Source organism: Staurois parvus, unplaced genomic scaffold (genome assembly GCF_062004578.1).
Source record: "Staurois parvus isolate SC_StPar_1 unplaced genomic scaffold, SC_StPar_1.0 ptg000708l, whole genome shotgun sequence".
In the NCBI taxonomy this organism is placed as follows: domain Eukaryota; kingdom Metazoa; phylum Chordata; class Amphibia; order Anura; family Ranidae; genus Staurois; species Staurois parvus.
Window position 1 is genome coordinate 1196136 of NW_028318504.1, and position 17773 is coordinate 1213908.

General features: G+C 42.6%; 1 protein-coding gene across 1 annotated transcript in view; it reads right to left on the reverse strand.

Moving 5' to 3' along the window:
* Window positions 1-17773, reverse strand: part of ADRA1D (adrenoceptor alpha 1D) — a 238029-nt gene that overhangs the window by 74691 nt on the left and 145565 nt on the right. The gene's annotated exons all lie outside the window — the stretch shown is intronic.

Here is a 17773-nt window from a genome sequence, read left to right on the forward strand (position 1 = left end):
AGAATGAGGCAATGCCAGGCAGAAGATATGATGTAGAGGCCAGAACATAGTGGAGGTCATGACATGAAAGTAGTCATTGTTCTGGGAGATGATAGGTGATGGAGCTGATGGGGTCTCTTTGTAGTGAAGGAAGTAAATTGAAAGCAGCAGAACAAGTCAGATGCTTAAAATGAGAACCTTACTAGCTGCCTGTGTGCAGGGTGACCCCTAACCTCTCCCCATCCTGATTTAGTCACTGCTACATCTGTACTATACAGAGACATTCCTCTCCGACACAAAGAATTCTGTCTTTATATTTCACATTGTACTACATTAACAACAAGCCAATTAGAATTCCGGAGCCAATCAGCCCAATCTAAGACACTTAAACCAATTCATTAACAAATTAGATAATGCATATGATCACTACAGAAACATTTACTTTTTAATTACCTTTCTGTTTCAATCTGCACCTAGTTGGCATTTCTTTAAACTAGCAAAAAACAAAAACAAAAAAAACCCCTACTTCTGTCTGTAGACATATTCTGTAATTGGCCCCCTCCCTACCCCCCCCGGAGGACTGCACAGAGCGGGAAGTCAAACGGCAATACGGCAAGCATCTCTTGGGCATAGCTAGGTTTTTCATTGGTAATCAAAAATTTTAAGGCTGGCCATAGATCTTTTTTTTTGATCAGCCAGCAGGCTGATTGAAAAAGATAAAAAAACAGATTCCCCCGTCCACACAACTGAGGGATTCCCACATCGCCTCTGTCATTATAATACACTGGTCAGTGCCATAGCCGGTTGACTGCATGTGCTGATTGAAGCAAACATTTTCAGTGTACCACTCTCCTAGTTAGTTGGGGGAGCTAGATTCCAATTGTTAGCTAGTGCTGAGTAGCAGCCTGGGAGGAATAGCTAGCAGGGGTCAATTTATACTCAGGGCTGAGAGGCTCTACAGACCAGCCCTCTGGAATTTCCCCTTGCTTTAGAACTTTGCAGAAAGCTCTAGAAGCAGTGGGTGAAAATGAGGAGTGGCTGATCTGCACTTTTGAGGGATCCTGGCCAATCCCCAACAGGAGGCTTGGCAAGGGATCAGGACTACCCTTAAAAGTAAGACAGAGAGTATGTGAGGCTGAAGGTAGGAGCCTATGAGGGGGTCCAGATGGAGAGGGGCTCACCTGCAGGAAGAGGCCTCAGAGCAAGGACCACCTGTGCAGCAGGGAAAGAGCGGCCCAGATGGAAGGTCTGGTCACAGCCACCGACCCACCAGCCACACAGGAGAAGGACTGAGTGAATAGGCCAGCACTCTGGTGGGAAGCCAGGTTAGCTGCCGTCTGGGACTGTCCTATTGTCTTAAAGTGACAGACACTGGATCCCCAGCTCAGGGATTCCTCCAGGCAGCCAGATAGAGGAGAGTCTGGGGTCTTGGGTGGTGCACTGGGAGGGGCTGGCAAACTGTCCAGAAGATGATCTTTTGCTCTACAGACTTGTAAATAGTTTCAGGAAGTTTGTCCTCAGTTCCAGTTCCATTGGGCATCCCGTACAACCCTTGCCCCATCAAAATTTTATTATCCCCTAATAAAACATCAAAACAAGCTCAGGAACTGGTCTCTGTCTCATGGATGCAAGTCTCAATGGAAAATGCGAGTCGCCTGGCTGTACAGGACTATAAGGGGACCCAAATACCCAGCAACTCCTAAAGTGAAAATGCTACACCAGCATTCCTGTTCGAGAGAAGTCGATCATTAAATTGACTTCTCTTGAGCAGGAATGGCCATAGATGGATCAAAACCCGGCTGGTCTCTGCTTAAAGTGTTACTAAACCCAGGACCCTGCATTCACTATATCCGGTCTCCCCGGACCCTGCATTCACTATATCTGGTCTCCCCGGACCCTGCATTCACTATATCTGGTCTCCCAGGACCCTGCATTCACTATATCTGGTCCCCCAGGACCCTGCATTCACTATATCTGGTCTCCCCGGACCCTGCATTCACTATACCTGGTTTCCCAGGACCCTGCATTCACTATATCTGGTCTCCCCGGACCCTATATTCACTATATCTGGTCTCCCCGGACCCTGCATTCACTATATCTGGTCTCCCCGGACCCTGCATTCACTATATCCGATCTCCCCGGACCCTGCATTCACTATATCTGGTCTCCCACAGTACACAGAACATGGAAATGCAATTATATTAGTAAATATAAACTGCTAAATACCTTTTCTCATCAGCAGTATATAGCAGTCTTGAGACTTCTATCAGTGTCTAGCAGAGCACTGGTTAAAGCTTGTAGGAGGAATTTTCATTCTCCTTTGAGTGTCCTATGAGGCTGCTGGACCCCTGACCCTCTGTCTGGACAGTGCTGATTGGCCCTGTGCTGATCACATGCACCTTCCCAAGAGAAAAAAAAAACCCTCTAGCAATCTACACCAAATTGAGCATGTTCAGCTTGCCACCAAGGCTCTGTTCTATCAGCAGATGGACTGGGACAGTAGAAGGGGAGGATCAGAGAAGACAGGATCAAACAGCCTTTTGTTACACAATGATTAACAAGTGCTGTCAGCGTCAAGCTGAGCACTGGTTAAAGCCTGTAGGAGGAGTTTTCATTCCGCTGTAGGAGGATGCAGGACTCCTGACCCTTTGTCTGGACAGTGCCAATTGGCCCTGTGCTGATCACATGCACTCTTACAAGAAAAAAAGCCTCCCTAGCAGTACCCACCAAACTGAGCATGTGCAGAGTGACTCCACACAATATGTTTTATGAGGAGACAAGAAGGGGGAACTGGAAGAAGGGGAGGATTAGAGAAGATAGGATCAAACAGCGTTTTTACACATTGCAGAGGATTAGCCCCTTAGGTTCCACAGTGAGTATAACAAGCATACTTAGCTGCATATACAGAATGATTTTACTGTTGTGGGTTTAGTAACGCTTTAACTGGCCAAATTGCAATCTATGGCCAGCTTAAGGCAGAGGTGGCTTTCCTCTGAAACTACACTGGCTATCACAATATTATCAGTTGCCCCAGATTCTACTGTAATGTTTACCCTGTGACCGCGCTCTCCTCCTTTTTTCTGCTGCTACATAGGTGCATCAGAAGCTATTGCCTTCCATGGAGCCGGGTGACAGTCATCCTTTAGCTGGCCAAAGACAGATCAAAATTTGTCCGGTTCAGCAGGAACTGGCTGAATTTTGATCAACCTATGAGTAGGCTGGTATGAGCGAAGTCGATCTATTGAACAACTTCAGTAGAAGCAGCCTGTTGGTTTTTTGGTTTGTACAATCACTGCAGGCAGCTATATCCCCCAGCCATGATTTTTGTATTCTGATGGTGGGGAAACCTCCCGCTGTCAAAATACAATAGCACAGCAGGAGGGAGTCAGTGTTGATGGGGGAATCAAGCAAATATTCTTCAGTCCCCATTTAGTGAATTAGTGCCCCAGGGAAAATGCATTTGCATAGAGTGGAGTGAGTTGAGTGAAATTGATTTCGCTGACACATCATCAATTTTTGCTGTTGGCAAAAGTTCTTTGCAGCAGAAACTAATTTTTAGTCACTGAGCTGTTTAGGTGACATTTGCTGTAAAAAAAAAATCTACTCTTGTCCATTTCTTTATTTAGAGCACATATGTCAAGCACAAGGCCCATGTGCTCAATCCAGCCTGCCAGGCTTTGTCATGTGGCTCTCGCACCCAGTTTTGCAGCAGTAATGTGGCAGAATGGAGTTCCGTCATCTCCGGCTCTCACCCTCTGCTCCCGCTCCCCACTGTCACTTGTAAACACAGACGCCTTCTCTGTTTACAAGGGACAGCTTTGCTCTCAGTGGTTCCCTAACAGATCCCTACACATGCTTATGGTGGGGCACTGCAGAGACAGATCTCCAGTATCTGAGGGAGACAACGATCTCCCTGCAAACTCTGCCCTCTGTACACAGTACACCCCTGAACTCTGCCCTCTGTACGTAGCGCACTCCTGAACTCTGCCCTCTGTACGTAGCACACTCCTGAACTCAGCCCTCTGTACACAGTACACCCCTGAACTCTGCCCTCTGTACGTAGCGCACTCCTGAACTCAGCCCTCTGTACACAGTACACCCCTGAACTCTGCCCTCTGTACGTAGCACACTCCTGAACTCAGCCCTCTGTACACAGTACACCTCTGAACTCTGCCCTCTGTACGTAGCGCACTCCTGAACTCTGCCCTCTGTACGCAGCGCACTCCTGAACTCTGCCCTCTGTACACAGTACACCCCTGAACTCTGCCCTCTGTACGCAGCGCACTCCTGAACTCTGCCCTCTGTACACAGTACACCCCTGAACTCTGCCCTCTGTACGTAGCACACCCCTGAACTCTGCCCTCTGTACGCAGCGCACTCCTGAACTCTGCCCTCTGTACACAGTACACCCCTGAACTCTGCCCTCTGTACGCAGCGCACTCCTGAACTCTGCCCTCTGCACGTAGCACACTCCTGAACTCAGCCCTCTGTACACAGTACACCCCTGAACTCTGCCCTCTGTACGCAGCGCACTCCTGAACTCTGCCCTCTGTACACAGTACACCCCTGAACTCTGCCCTCTGTACGTAGCGCACTCTTGAACTCTGCACTCTGTACACCGCACACCCCTGAACTCTGCCCTCTGTATGTAGCTCACTCCTGAACACTGCACTATGTACATAGCTCACCCCTGAACTCTGCCCTCTGTACACAGTATACCCCCGAACTCTGCCCTCTGTACATAGCGCACTCCTATACTCTGCACTCTGTACACAGCACACCCTTGAACTCTGCCCTCTGTATGTAGCACACCCCTGAACTCTGCCCTCTGTACGTAGCACACTCCTGAACTCTGTACTCATTACACAACACACTCCTGAACTCTGCCCTCTGTAGACAGCACACCCCTGAGCTCTGTAAATAGCGCACTCCTGAACTCTGTACATAACACACTTCTGAATTCTGCCATCTGTACACAGCACACCCCTAAACCCTGCCCTCTGTACACAGCACACCCCTAAACTCTGCCCTCTGTATGTAGTGCACTCCTGAACTCTGTACACAGCACACCCCTGAACTCTGCCCTCTGTACGTAGTGCACTCCTGAACTGTGCACTCTGTATGTAGTGCACTCCTGAACTGTGCACTCTGTACATATTGCACTAATGAACTCTGCACTCTGTATGTAGTGCACCACAAATACAATCAGCCCTTTGAGGGCGACCATAAGGCTGATGCGGCCCACGATGAAATTGAGTTTGACACCCCTGATTTAGAGATTATAGTACTTTTTAAAATGTTTAATTAGTATAGTTTATTTATTTATGTGTATTCCTTTTTTCATGAGTGTTGTATACTGTCACTTCAAATATTTTATATTTTCCATTTTTTTAAGTTGGATTGGCACTTCTGTAACTGTTCCTCCTCTCCAATGTAAGCACTGAAAGTGTGATCTCTGTAATTAATCCAGTTGTGGGGAGATAGCTGTATTTATACTCCCAGTAGAATTGGCAGACAGTGACTCAATCCAAATAACATCTTGCAGATCTTATAAAGCAAAAAACTTGTGCAGATCATAACAGATGAACATTAGATAGGTGAACAAATCATAGTTTGTCTAGCTCCAGCAGAATACAGTATGTGTGATGAATGGAGACTAAAGCGTGAAGAGGGACTAACTACATAGAGCATCCCCTAGCTAAGGAGTGAGGTAAAGAACAAAATTATGTAAAGGCAAACAATAATGCATGTGTAGTATGATAGCAGCTTTCAGGAGACATCTAAAACCCATCTCCAGAATTCAATAAAATAATTAAAATTAACTGCTTGTTTATGCTAGGAGAGAGCAGAAGCACTTTCACTTACCTAATCCTCCTTTTCCTGGCAATCAACATTCCTCATGTTCAGGTAGTGGATTGTCCCTCTGCATCATCACGTCCAATGCAGGGCTAGGGACCCTGTATCTGTCTTAATGACATCAAGACCATAGACTACTTAGGCATGGGGTAGAGGATGCAGTAGGGACCAGTCTAGCAGCACGAAGGAGTAGAGGGTAAGTAAACCTACTTTTTTATGCCCCCTAGACCCCCTTGCACACACACTGCAAGAGAGAATTTTCAAGTTTCCTGGAGTTGGGCTTTAACCACTTCAAGTCCAGACACTTTCACCCGCTTCCTGTCCAGGCCAATTTTCAGCTTTCAGCGCTATCACACTTTGAATGACAATTATGCGGTCATGCAACACTGTACCCATATTAATTTTTTAGCAGTATTTTAGACCGATAAAGCTTTATTTTGGTGGTATTTAATCGCCGCTGGGATTTTTATTTTTTTTGCTATGTAAATGAAAAAGTCCAAAAATTTTGAAAAAAGTGTTTTTCTTATAAAATTTTGCAAATAAATAATATTTCATCATAAATCTTGGCCAAAATGTATTCCGTCATCTTTTTAGTAAAAAAAAAAAAAATAACACAAATTAGTTTATAACCAAAAATTATAATTTTTTAAAAAGTTTTTTACATTTTTATTTTATTTTTTTATAATATTATTTTGTTTTTCCATACTGTCACCCTAGCAGTACAGTGTCACCATGGAAGATTTTTTATTTTTTTTACACTGATTGCTTTTACACCCCTATAGGCTGTAAAAGCAATAATTTCTCCTTCTCTCTGGCTGCATTCTTGCAGCCATTGAGAACTACTGTGTGAGCTGTGATTGGTCGCAGCTTGTCACATGGTACAAGGCTTTTGTGAATAGTTCAAAGATTTCACATGTAGTAAGCAATGATTTCAGAAGTGACATCTTGCTTACTACTCTGCATGTGATCACTGATTGGCCAATCAGTGATCACATGATCGGGACCTCGCAGAGAGGTCCCGTCCGACGATCGGTGTTCCACTGTGTCTGGAGGACACAATGGGCACCAGATCGCGGTGCTGTGCGCTCCCAGGAAGCGCGCACAATCAGGGGGTGGGGAGGTCGTTTATAAATGGCCACTTGACCTTGCAGTGCCACCGTACGGCCATTTATATACATCGGCCGGACGGGAGTTGGTTAAAGGATAACTAAACCCATGTAATAAAATGAAACTTACAGCTCTTAGATGTGGCGGCTGCATTAGATTTATTTTTTTCTCAGGCTAAGAACATTTTCAGCTAATACGGAAAATACCTAATGTTGATCCTACCAGAAATGCAGTATCCTTGTCACTTCCTCATGAGCTGCATAGAAGAATATCTTCTTTCCTAGCCATCTTCTGTAAACTACCAATTGCTTTGATCCTCATGAACATAAAAGAGATACAGGCAGGTATGTAATCCATATCAGGAGAGCAACTATGGCTTCCTCCATAGATTCAGTGGAGAGGTGGCGTAGCCACCCAGGGACAGGAAGTATGTTATCTGTAGGATTACCAAAAGAAACACTAAGCAAAAAAGGAAACTAATGCAGCCACACCAGGATTAGTAAATTGCAATATATTACTGTTACTATTTTGTTTTGTGGCTTAGATATACTTTAAAGCCTAATATATGATTTTTTAACATCCTTTTTTTTTGTTTAGATATTTGAGGGAAATGAAGACTTTAGACTGTACCCAGCCCTTCCTTCACTGCTTGGTAATGATCCCACTGGAGCATGCATCTTCTGATATAGACAGCCATGGCATTGCCTACATTTTATTCTTATTTATATTGCCAGGCTAAGATTTTTTAGTAGCACTAAGCGCAAACGAGAGATCACTGACCTTTATTTGTCATGCATCAAAAAGTTCAGACAATCAGCTCCCCCATTGGTGGCAAATAAAGGTCAATGATTTTCATGACCGAAGTGCACCATCATATCGTATTTGTTCTTGATGCTATTGATGGATTTTTAACAAATACACTGTTGCAACTTGCAATCTCTTCATTGAATATATCACATTCAGCTACAGCCAAAGAAAGGATACAGATTGCTACATGTTATGACTTTTTAGACTACATGTACAATGGAACTGCTGTAGACATTAACTCTACTGGCAGCAGAAACGTGCCAGAAACGCATGTAAACGTGGTACCGTGTTTAGCTATGTTTACACGTGTTTAGCACTTGGATGTTTATTCATTTCATTGGCCAGAGTACTTGTCATTGAAATGAATAAACGCCCAATAGTGTTGGGCATGATGTTTGAGTCGAACATAAGTTCAACTTGAGCATCAGCACTATTCCTTCTACTGACACCAATGATAGGGCACTATTCCTTCTACTGACACCAATGATGGGGCACTATTCCTTCTACTGACACCAATGATGGGGCACTATTCCTCCCAAGTACTACCAATGATGAGGCACTATTCCTCCCACTAATACCAATGATAGGGCACTATTCCTCCCACTGACACCAATGATGGGGTACTATTCCTCCCACTGATACCAATGCTGGGGCACTATTCCTCCCATAGACACCAATGATGGGGCACTGTTCCTTCCAAGGGATACCAATGATGGGGCACTATTCCTCCCACTGATACCAATGATGGAGCACTATTCCACCCAAGTGATACCAATGGTGGGACACTATTTCTACCACTGACACCAGTGATGGGGCACTATTCCCTCCAAGTGATACCAATGATGGGGAGCTATTCCTTCCACTGACATCAATGATGGGGCACTATTCCCCCCCCCCTCTCCCTTCTCCGTCCAATCACATCTCTCCCTTCTCCGATGACAAGAGCGAGCCCACAACTACGACAAGTCCCAACATGTCCAGCTTAGCCAAGAAGAGGACTTCTACCGCTGGATGGACCCCCCGATGTCCGTACACAGCGCCACACGGGACCATCCTCTGAGAGCCGGGCTGAGGGGAGGATGGAGAGCCAGGAGCGCGGAGGCAGGTAAGAAATCCCCTTCTATCTCCTATTATTCTTCTATCTGTGATTGGGGGGATTTTATTATTGTCTGTTATTAGCGATTCTATCTACTGCTAATATTTGATGTACTATTATTATTGTTTATTTCTATTGGGATGATTATTTATATCTATTCTTTTATTATTCTTCGTTACATTACATATAACGAAGAATAATAATTTCTTAGATTGTACACCCATTGAGGGTAAGGGACCGATGTGAATGTTCAATATATATATGTGTAAAGCGCTGCGTAAATTGACGGCGCTATATAAGTACCTGAAATAAATAATAATGAGTTGGACCGCACTTTACAGAGGAGCCTTGGTGAGGCAGTGCGGCTTCCACATACATTTGCAAATGTCTACAACTAAAATCTATATGAGCAGATATAGATTTTTCCGTAGGTTACCGTGGTTATATAGCTTGTAAAGTTCATGGACTTACTGTGCAATGGGCTAAAGAGAGCTTGTAGATAGTACTCCTTTGGGCTACCTCGAGGGGAATTTACTTAAAATGGGTGCAGACAGGATCCGAAGTTGTTGTGCATCGTAAGCAATCAACTTCTCACTTCAGCTTGTTGAGTGAAGGTTTGAAATGGACACAAGGAGCTGAGTGGTTGCTATACTCAGTGGCTCCAGATTTTGTCTTCTCCCTTTTTAAGTAAACTCCCCCTCAAAATACTACAAAGCTCTTTACTGCTGTCCCGTCTGTGTGTGCATGCCCGACTGTAAAACGGGGAAGAAGGTGTACCCCTTTACGGAGGATAGACAGCAGGACCTGTTCGCCTAAAGTGTGGTTTTCCCATGGGCGTGGTCAACTCACCGTTCTTTTCACAACACTGTTGTGAGAGAGGTGGGTGGTTAAATTTGCCAGACAAGCGACAAACCGCTGGCTGTTTTATTGCAGAACGGGTAGGGCGGTTGCGTGCCTCTCGCGCGCCCCCTACTTGTTTTGCAATATCACGTTTTAAACGTGATTTTGCCCAGCGGTGCCACCTTGTGGCCGTTTTTCCACGGTGGCTGGATGGCAAGCAGTTAAATACCCCTACCTACCTGCTCGATGTCATCTCCAGCTCTGTAACCTGATCTGCACATGCACAGCTCAGCCTACAGCTCCGGGCCAGTCTCTGTGTGTCAGAATGAATAGCTCCTGTGCATGCGCAGAAGTGATGTCATCTCGTGCCAGCCAATGAAGATGGAGAAGATGCAGGACAGGATTGTTGGCGGAAACGTGATTATATCGCTCCATTTGGTTCCATTTTTATTTCTGTTGTGAATGTTCCAACAGGAAGACTCTTGTATGGTTAGCACATCTGCCTTGCAGTAAAAATGGGTCATGGGTTCGATTCCCGACCATGGCGTCTCCTGCATGGAGTTTGCATGTTCTCCCTGTGCCTGCGTGGGTTTCCTCCGGGTGCTCCGGTTTCCTCCCGCACTCCAAAGACATGCTGATAGGTTAACTGGATCCTGTCTAAATTGGCCCTAATATGTGCATGTATGAATGTGAGTTAGGGTCCTTAGATTGTACACCCCTTGAGGGTAAGGGACCGATGTGAATGTTTAATATATATATGTGTAAAGCGCTGCGTAAATTGACGGGACACCAATAATGGGGCACTATTTCTGACACCAACGATGGGACACTATTCCTCCCACTGACACCAATGATCGGGCTCTATTCCTCCCACTGACACCAACAATGGGGCACCATTCCTGCCACTGACACCAATGCTGGGACACCATTCCTCCCCGTGACACCATTGATGGCACACTATTCCTCCCACTGACACCAATTATGTACATTTTTTTACCCCCATTTAGTAAACCAAGCCCATGGCATTTGCTTTGCTTGCTTTTATCTGGCTCTTGGGGCACTCCACTAATAAGAGGCACTATCCCTTCCACTGACAACAAAGACAGGGCACTATTCCTCCTACTGACACCGACAATAGGGCACTATTCCTCCCACTGACATAAATTATAGGGTACTATTCCTTCAACTGACACCAGTAATGTGGTACCATTCTACCCACTGAAATCAACAATGGGACACTACTTCTCCCAGTCACATTAATGATGGGACACTATTCTTCCCACTGACAACAATGATCGGGTACTATTCCTCCCACTGAAACCACCCCATGGCACTTGCTTTGCTTGCTTTTATCCAGCCCTTGGGGCACTCCACTGATAAGAGGCACTATCCCTTCCACTGACAACAAAGACAGGGCACTATTCCTCCTAATGACACCAACAATGGGGCACTATTCCTCCCACTGATACCAATGATGGGGCACTATTCCTCCCACTGACACCAACAATGGGGCACTATTCCTCTCACTGATACCAACAATGGGGCACTATACCTCCCACTGACACTAATGATGGGACACTATTCCTCCCACTGACACCAAATATGTAAATGTTTTTTTACCCCCATTTAGTAAACCAAGCCCATGGCATTTTCTACTCCCACTGCCCATAGTTCGGTCCTCCTAAAGATTTAAGGGCAGTAAACTGGCCCTTTGTTTCAAAAGTTTGGAGACCCTTGATCTGAAGCAAAAAAACACTTTTTTTATTTATGCTTTGAATTAAGTTTTTTTTATTTATAAATATACTGCAGCGCTTCACATGCGTTCTGTAGTATGACTCAGGCTCTATTCAGACTACGCATAGCGGGAACGAGTGTTCCTGTTCACGATTTTCAAAAGTTATGCACACGATTATGCATGTCACACATAGGGCAGTCCTTTCACTTGAATGGGATTCCCTATGCGTGTTTGTCCCCCAAAAGAAGCTCCTCCTCTTTTTTGGGTTACAAACTTCACAGCATTGTTAAAGGTGTGTTGTACTGCAACAATTCTGTTGTGCAACAATCACTGCAAAATTGCAAAAAACTGTTTTTGGGGTACCATTTAGAATGAATGGCACCCAAATGCGCATTACATGTTTTGCAGCAATGGCTTCATGATTTGGAATAGCAGACAGAATCGCAGCAATTCCACCGAAGATTCCAAATCGCGAAGTGCGGATGGAGCCTTAGGCTATCATCCATGGACAGGCTTGTTTAGTCTGGCTCTATTTTTCCTATAGGTTAGTCCTATTCAGCACAGTGCTGACCTTGTGGGTTCATAGAAAAATTCTGCTGAGAACTGTTTTGCTTTAACACAGACTCACCTATTGCTGGCATTGTTTTTATTCCACATTAACAAGTATAGAATGCTGTGTATTGTGTACATCACATATGAGGGTATAGACACTGTCACTCCCCACTAGTCTGAATGTCTCTCTATAAACTTTTATAAGTAAAGAAAAAGGAAAAAAAAAGAGAAACTGATAGGAAGGAAAAAAATAAAAGGGGAAAAAAGAAAAAAAGTGAAAGGAAAGGAAAAGAAAATAAAGGATAGAGAAGGAAAGCAGTGAAAAGGATAGGGAAAGAAAAATAAAGATATGTCCAACAGAAATAAAGGAAAATGAAGAAAAGGAAAACAAAGGGGAGGAAGATAAAAGTGTGGGAAAGAAGATAAAGAGGTTAAATAGAAAAAGGAGGGAAAGGAAATGGAAAAAAAGGGAGGAAAAGGAAAAGAAGAAAATAAATTAAGAGAAAGGATAAGAAAAAAAATAAATATGAGAAAGAATATTTAGAATATGAAATTAAAGGGAAGGAAATTACTTAAAAGGTAATGGAGGGTGAAAGGAAGTAAAAGAAAAGGGAATTAAAGGAAAGGAAAAGAAAAGGAAAGAAAATAGAAGAAAAAGGAAAGATTAGAAAAAGGAAAAAAGGGAAGAAAATTGGACAGCACAGTGGCTAAATGGTTAGCACTTCCACCTGGCAGTACTAGGGTTATTGGTTTGAATCCCAACCACGGCACCACCTGCCTGGAGTGTGCATGTTCTCCCTGTGCCTGTGTGGGTTCCCTCTGGGTACTCTGGTTTCCTCCCACACTCCACAGACATGCTGGTAGGTTAATTGTCTCCTGTCTAAATTGGCCCTAATATGTGTATGTATGAATGTGAGTTAGTGACCTTAGATTGTACGCTCCTTGATGGTTAGGGACTGACACGAATGTGCAATATACTGTATATATGTAAAGCACTGTTTATATTGACGGTACTATAGAAGTACCTGAAATAAAGAAAAGAGGAGAAAAGGGAAAAGAAAAGGACAATAGAGATTAAGAAAATGAATGAAACAGTAGGGAGTGGAGAGGAGGGAAAGAAAATGAAAAAAGGGAGGAAAAGGAAAATCAATGGAAACAAAAATAAGAGAAAGAAAAAAAATTTAGAAAAAGGAAATTAAAGGTTAGTAAAGGAAAGGTGAAGAAAATGCAAAAGGAAATAGAAAAAAAGGGACAGAAAAAATTAAGAAAGGAAAATGAATATAATTAAGGGAAATTAATTAAAAGAGAACAAATGAAAGGGTAAAGGAGTGGAAAGGAGGGTGAAGGTAAATGGAGAAAAAGGAAAAGAAAAGGAAAACAAAGATTAGGAATATAAAGAAACAGAAAATGAAGAAAAGGAAAACAAATGAAAGGGTATGGGAGTGGAGAGGATGGTAAAGGGAAGTAAAGAAATGGGAATTAAAGAAAAGAAAAAGAATGAAAATAGAAGAAAAGGAAAGAGGAGAAAAAGGAAAAGGTCAATAAAGATTAAGAATGCAAAAAAAAAGGACAATGGAGAAAGGGAAAATGAATGAAAGGGTAAAGGAGTAGAGAGGAGGGTAAAGGGAAGGGAAGGAAAGGACGGTAAAGGCAAAGGAAAGGAAGGGGAATGGGAAGAAAAGAAAAGTGGGGAGGAGGGGAAAGGAAATGGTAAAGGAGTAAAGAAAAAGGAAAAGGAGGGGAAGGAAAATGGAAGTAAAGGATAGAAGATGAGAGGGGAGGGCAGGAAAAGAAAGAGAAACTGAAAAGGAAGGAAGGAAGGACAGACTATTCACTAATTTGTGAAGGTAGTCATTTTTAGTTTCCTCTTGAGAATAAGAGGTTCACAATGGTCAGAGAAGTTCAGACTGCAATGCTGGATAGTACATCCAATTGTTTAGTGTGTGACCAGGCTTGAAGAGCCTCACAAATCCTTGCAAAGCAAGAGGCTCACTTTAACAACTAAATTCATTTTGCCTTACTTTATATAAAATAAACACAACTGAGTGAATTATTTTTCGGTCCGTCACACTTTCTAAAAGTCAAAGTCTTTAGAATAAAGTGAAAGATCATTTCACATAATGATGGAGCTGCAATTTAAAACTTTTTAGTTATAAAAAGGTCGGCATAATTGGCAAAACAGTTTTATTGATATAAAGAATGCTAAAGCATAATAAAATCCGTGATCCCCAAGCTTCTAAATAACTAATGTGTTCTTTAATGGCATTTGCTCTAAAAGATCCCAGAATATTATTTTTATTAACATTTCAAGTAAACCATCCGTGTACGTAATGTACAAAAAGTAGCAGTAAACATTAAAGCGTATTTATGGTCAAAATATAATTCCATATATTCATTTCCACATTGTACTCCAATTATTTCTAGCATACTCCTATTAATCTGAATAACCTTGAAGTTTGTAAACTTACTTAGTGAAGGTTTCCTATGATACTTAGCACCATATAGTAGCTAAATGCTGTATTTTCTGTTTTAAATTAATGGAACATTCCACCATTAATTAAATTGTTTCTTTTGGATGAGGTCACATGATGCGTCAGTAGTTCGGGCCCATGGAGAAATTAATTCAATTTTCAAATTTGTTTGATAATTCAGATTCATGTAAATTTGTGATTTAAATTGAGTTTGACATTTTCACAGTCAGTAACGTTCAGTTCTACGGTCTAATGCAATTCTTAGGCTTGAAAAATTCTGGGCCACTGAATTTTGCATTGTATTTATTCTGTTGTGTCCGAAAATATAAAAAAAGTTTCAACATATGAACAATGAATCCAAAGAAATATTGAAATCTTCCGAAAAAACTACAACATTTTTTGAATCAGCCCAGACCAACAAATATACGAAATGGATGCCGAAGATACGAATCCGAAAACAACCCCGTTCAACATAATGAATATGACAAAACAAAATGTTTCAGTGAATTAATGCACCTGAAACTAGGCAAAACAAACATTTCTGCTGTGCACATGCCAATCTACATATGTTTGAAGTTCAGGGCTGGGCCATGGTCTAGAGTTGGAAGAAGCTATAACTCAAGCTAAAGTACCAAGGCAGAGACTCTCCACTGCTGGAGATGTCCTGGGTATTTGTGAACATCTGGAGCCAAGCAGAGGAATAGTAACTAGATAGAGCCCACTACTCATCAGCCAAAGTACTGATAAATGATAGAAATGCTGGTCTCAGCTAAAAGACTCTTATTCTGCAAAGCAAGAAGTGGAGCATCTGTGCAGAACTATGCTCTGGGCATCTTTTGCCCTAATCCTTCTTTTCTTTTGTTCAATTGCTTCTAAATAATTCCAATTTCTTTGTCAAAGTGACTGACACGCAATTTCTTCCATCCCCAAAATTTCACAATGGATGCAGACCTGGGGTAAAATACAAGCCCGCTCTGTCTCTGTGGGTTCCTAATGTGCTTCTGAGGTCAGGGGGGTTTTACATAAGGCCCACAAAGAACCGTGGAGGCATGTCCTTGCTACCTATTGTGGGTCTCTTCACTGACTTCCATCTCCCTTTCTTGTTCTACTTTTTCCCATTGCTATACTAGTTCCCCTTTTTCTTACTTAAAGCTCTAGGCATCTGATGCCTAAACCCTCTTTCCTTTTGATCATTTACTGAAAAAAATGATTCAAGTTTATTTGTCAAAGGAACTGATGCACAATTTCTTACATCTCCTTCTTTCGCCATGGACTCAACTCGGGGGTGAAATGCTAGCCCACCCTGTCTCTATGGGTTCTTAATGTGCCTCTGGGGTCAGGAGGTTCTACATAAGGCCCAAAAAGAATCCTGGAAACATGTCCTTGTGTCCCCATGTGGGTCTCTTCATTGGCTTCCTTCTCCTTTTCTTGTTGTTTCATTATTTAGGATCGCTCTACTAGTTCCCCTCTCTCTTATTTAGTGCTCTAGGTATCTGGTACACTGAACCCTCTCTCCTTTTGATCAATTACTGAAAAAACAATTCCAATTTATTTGTCAAAAAGACTGGTGCACAATGTTTTACATCTCCCACCTTTCGCCACGGGGTTCTAGATAAGGCTCACAAAAAATCCTGGAGTTCTTGTGTCCCCATGTGGGTCTCTTTATTGGCTTTCTTCTTTCACTCTCATTGTTTCATTATTTCCCATTGCTGTACTAGTTCCATTTTTTCTTACTTAGTGACTTTATAACGTCTTTGAAATGTTCAGATTTTTTTAAAGCACAAAGAATATGATAAATTTGTTCTCACTTTATGGAAAAGAAAAAAACAACATACAGGACAAGTGGACTGTCTTCTCAGATGCTGGAATTTAAATTGGTTTATGTAAAACTTTACACAGCCCATCCGATGAACATTGCATACATAACTTGAACAAAATCCCAAACTACTACATCATAAATCACATTCTATATTGTCATAGTCTGCTAGGGGAAGAGCAGAGTGAAACCAGATGCATAAAAGAACACTCACTAATCAAATCAATGAATTACATAATAGCATAATAGCTTTTCATGGTCAGCCCAGAGGCAGAGGAGAAGAGTTTCACGCAAAGTTAAAATATAAAAGAGACATCAGTCGTTGTGGTGGAGCCAGTAGCACAGAAACTGGTATACTGCTCTAAAGCTATGACTGGACCATTGGCTCAGTAATAGAGCTAACAAGCACTATTGGACACATGGTCAGATGGAACAAGCTCAGAATTCAATGTGTTGCCCTTTCCTTATATACCTTTCTCCTTTTTTTGCTAGCTTGAAGCTGATCTGAGTAGCTGCCATTGTTGTTTTTTTGTGTTTGGTGCAGACATACATCAGACATCTTTAGGTACAAAAGTGACGTATGGGCTTCTGATATGTGACTGTAACTTTAAGGATCAGGGGGTAGCACATCCAAAAGACATTTTGGACAATTTCATGCTCTTATCTTTGTAGGAAGAGTTTGAGGATGGCCCCTCCTGTTCCAACATGACTGCATACCAGTGCACAAATCAAGGTCCATAAAGACATGGATGAGCAAGTTTGGGGTGGAGAAACTTGACTGGCCTGCACAGAGTCCTGACCTCAACCCAATAGAACACCTTTGGGATGAATTAGAGCGGAGACTGTGAGCCAGGCCTCCTCCCCCGACATCAGTGCCTGACCTCACAAATGTGCTTCTGGAAGAATGGTCAAACCTTCCCATAGATACCCTCCTAAACCTTGTGGACGGCCTTCCCAGAAGAGTTGAAGCTGTTATAGCTGTAAAGGGGGAGCCAACTCAATATTCAACCCAAGTGACTAAGACTGGGATGTCATCAAAGTTCATGTGCGTGTAAAGGCAGGCGTCCCAATACTTTTGGCAATGTAGTGTATGCATGGGTCTAAAAATTACAACTGTGACTTCCACCAAATTACAACTGTGAAGTCCACCAAAAACTGCAATGCAGACAGGGTAATAGGGGGATGGGAGCTGCTTTCTGGTGTGCATGGTGAGCCTGCCCTAGTTATACATTGCTGTATATACCTCAGAGTTGAAGATTTAAATCATTTTGAGTTAGGGACCACACTCTACAGAGGTGCCTTGGCACAGAAGCGTGGCTTCAACATGCATTTGCAAATGCAACAAAAAAAACTCTGTTTTTGGCATAAGTAGTTGAAACAGTTTATTTTTTTTCTGCTGACTAATTTGAAACTGTGCTAGTAAAAAGTTGTATCAGTGTAAACCAGTCATAAAACTGGTCAATTCATTCTGAGAATAAAAAGCAAGAAGCGTAAGCAAACATTACCTTCAGTAG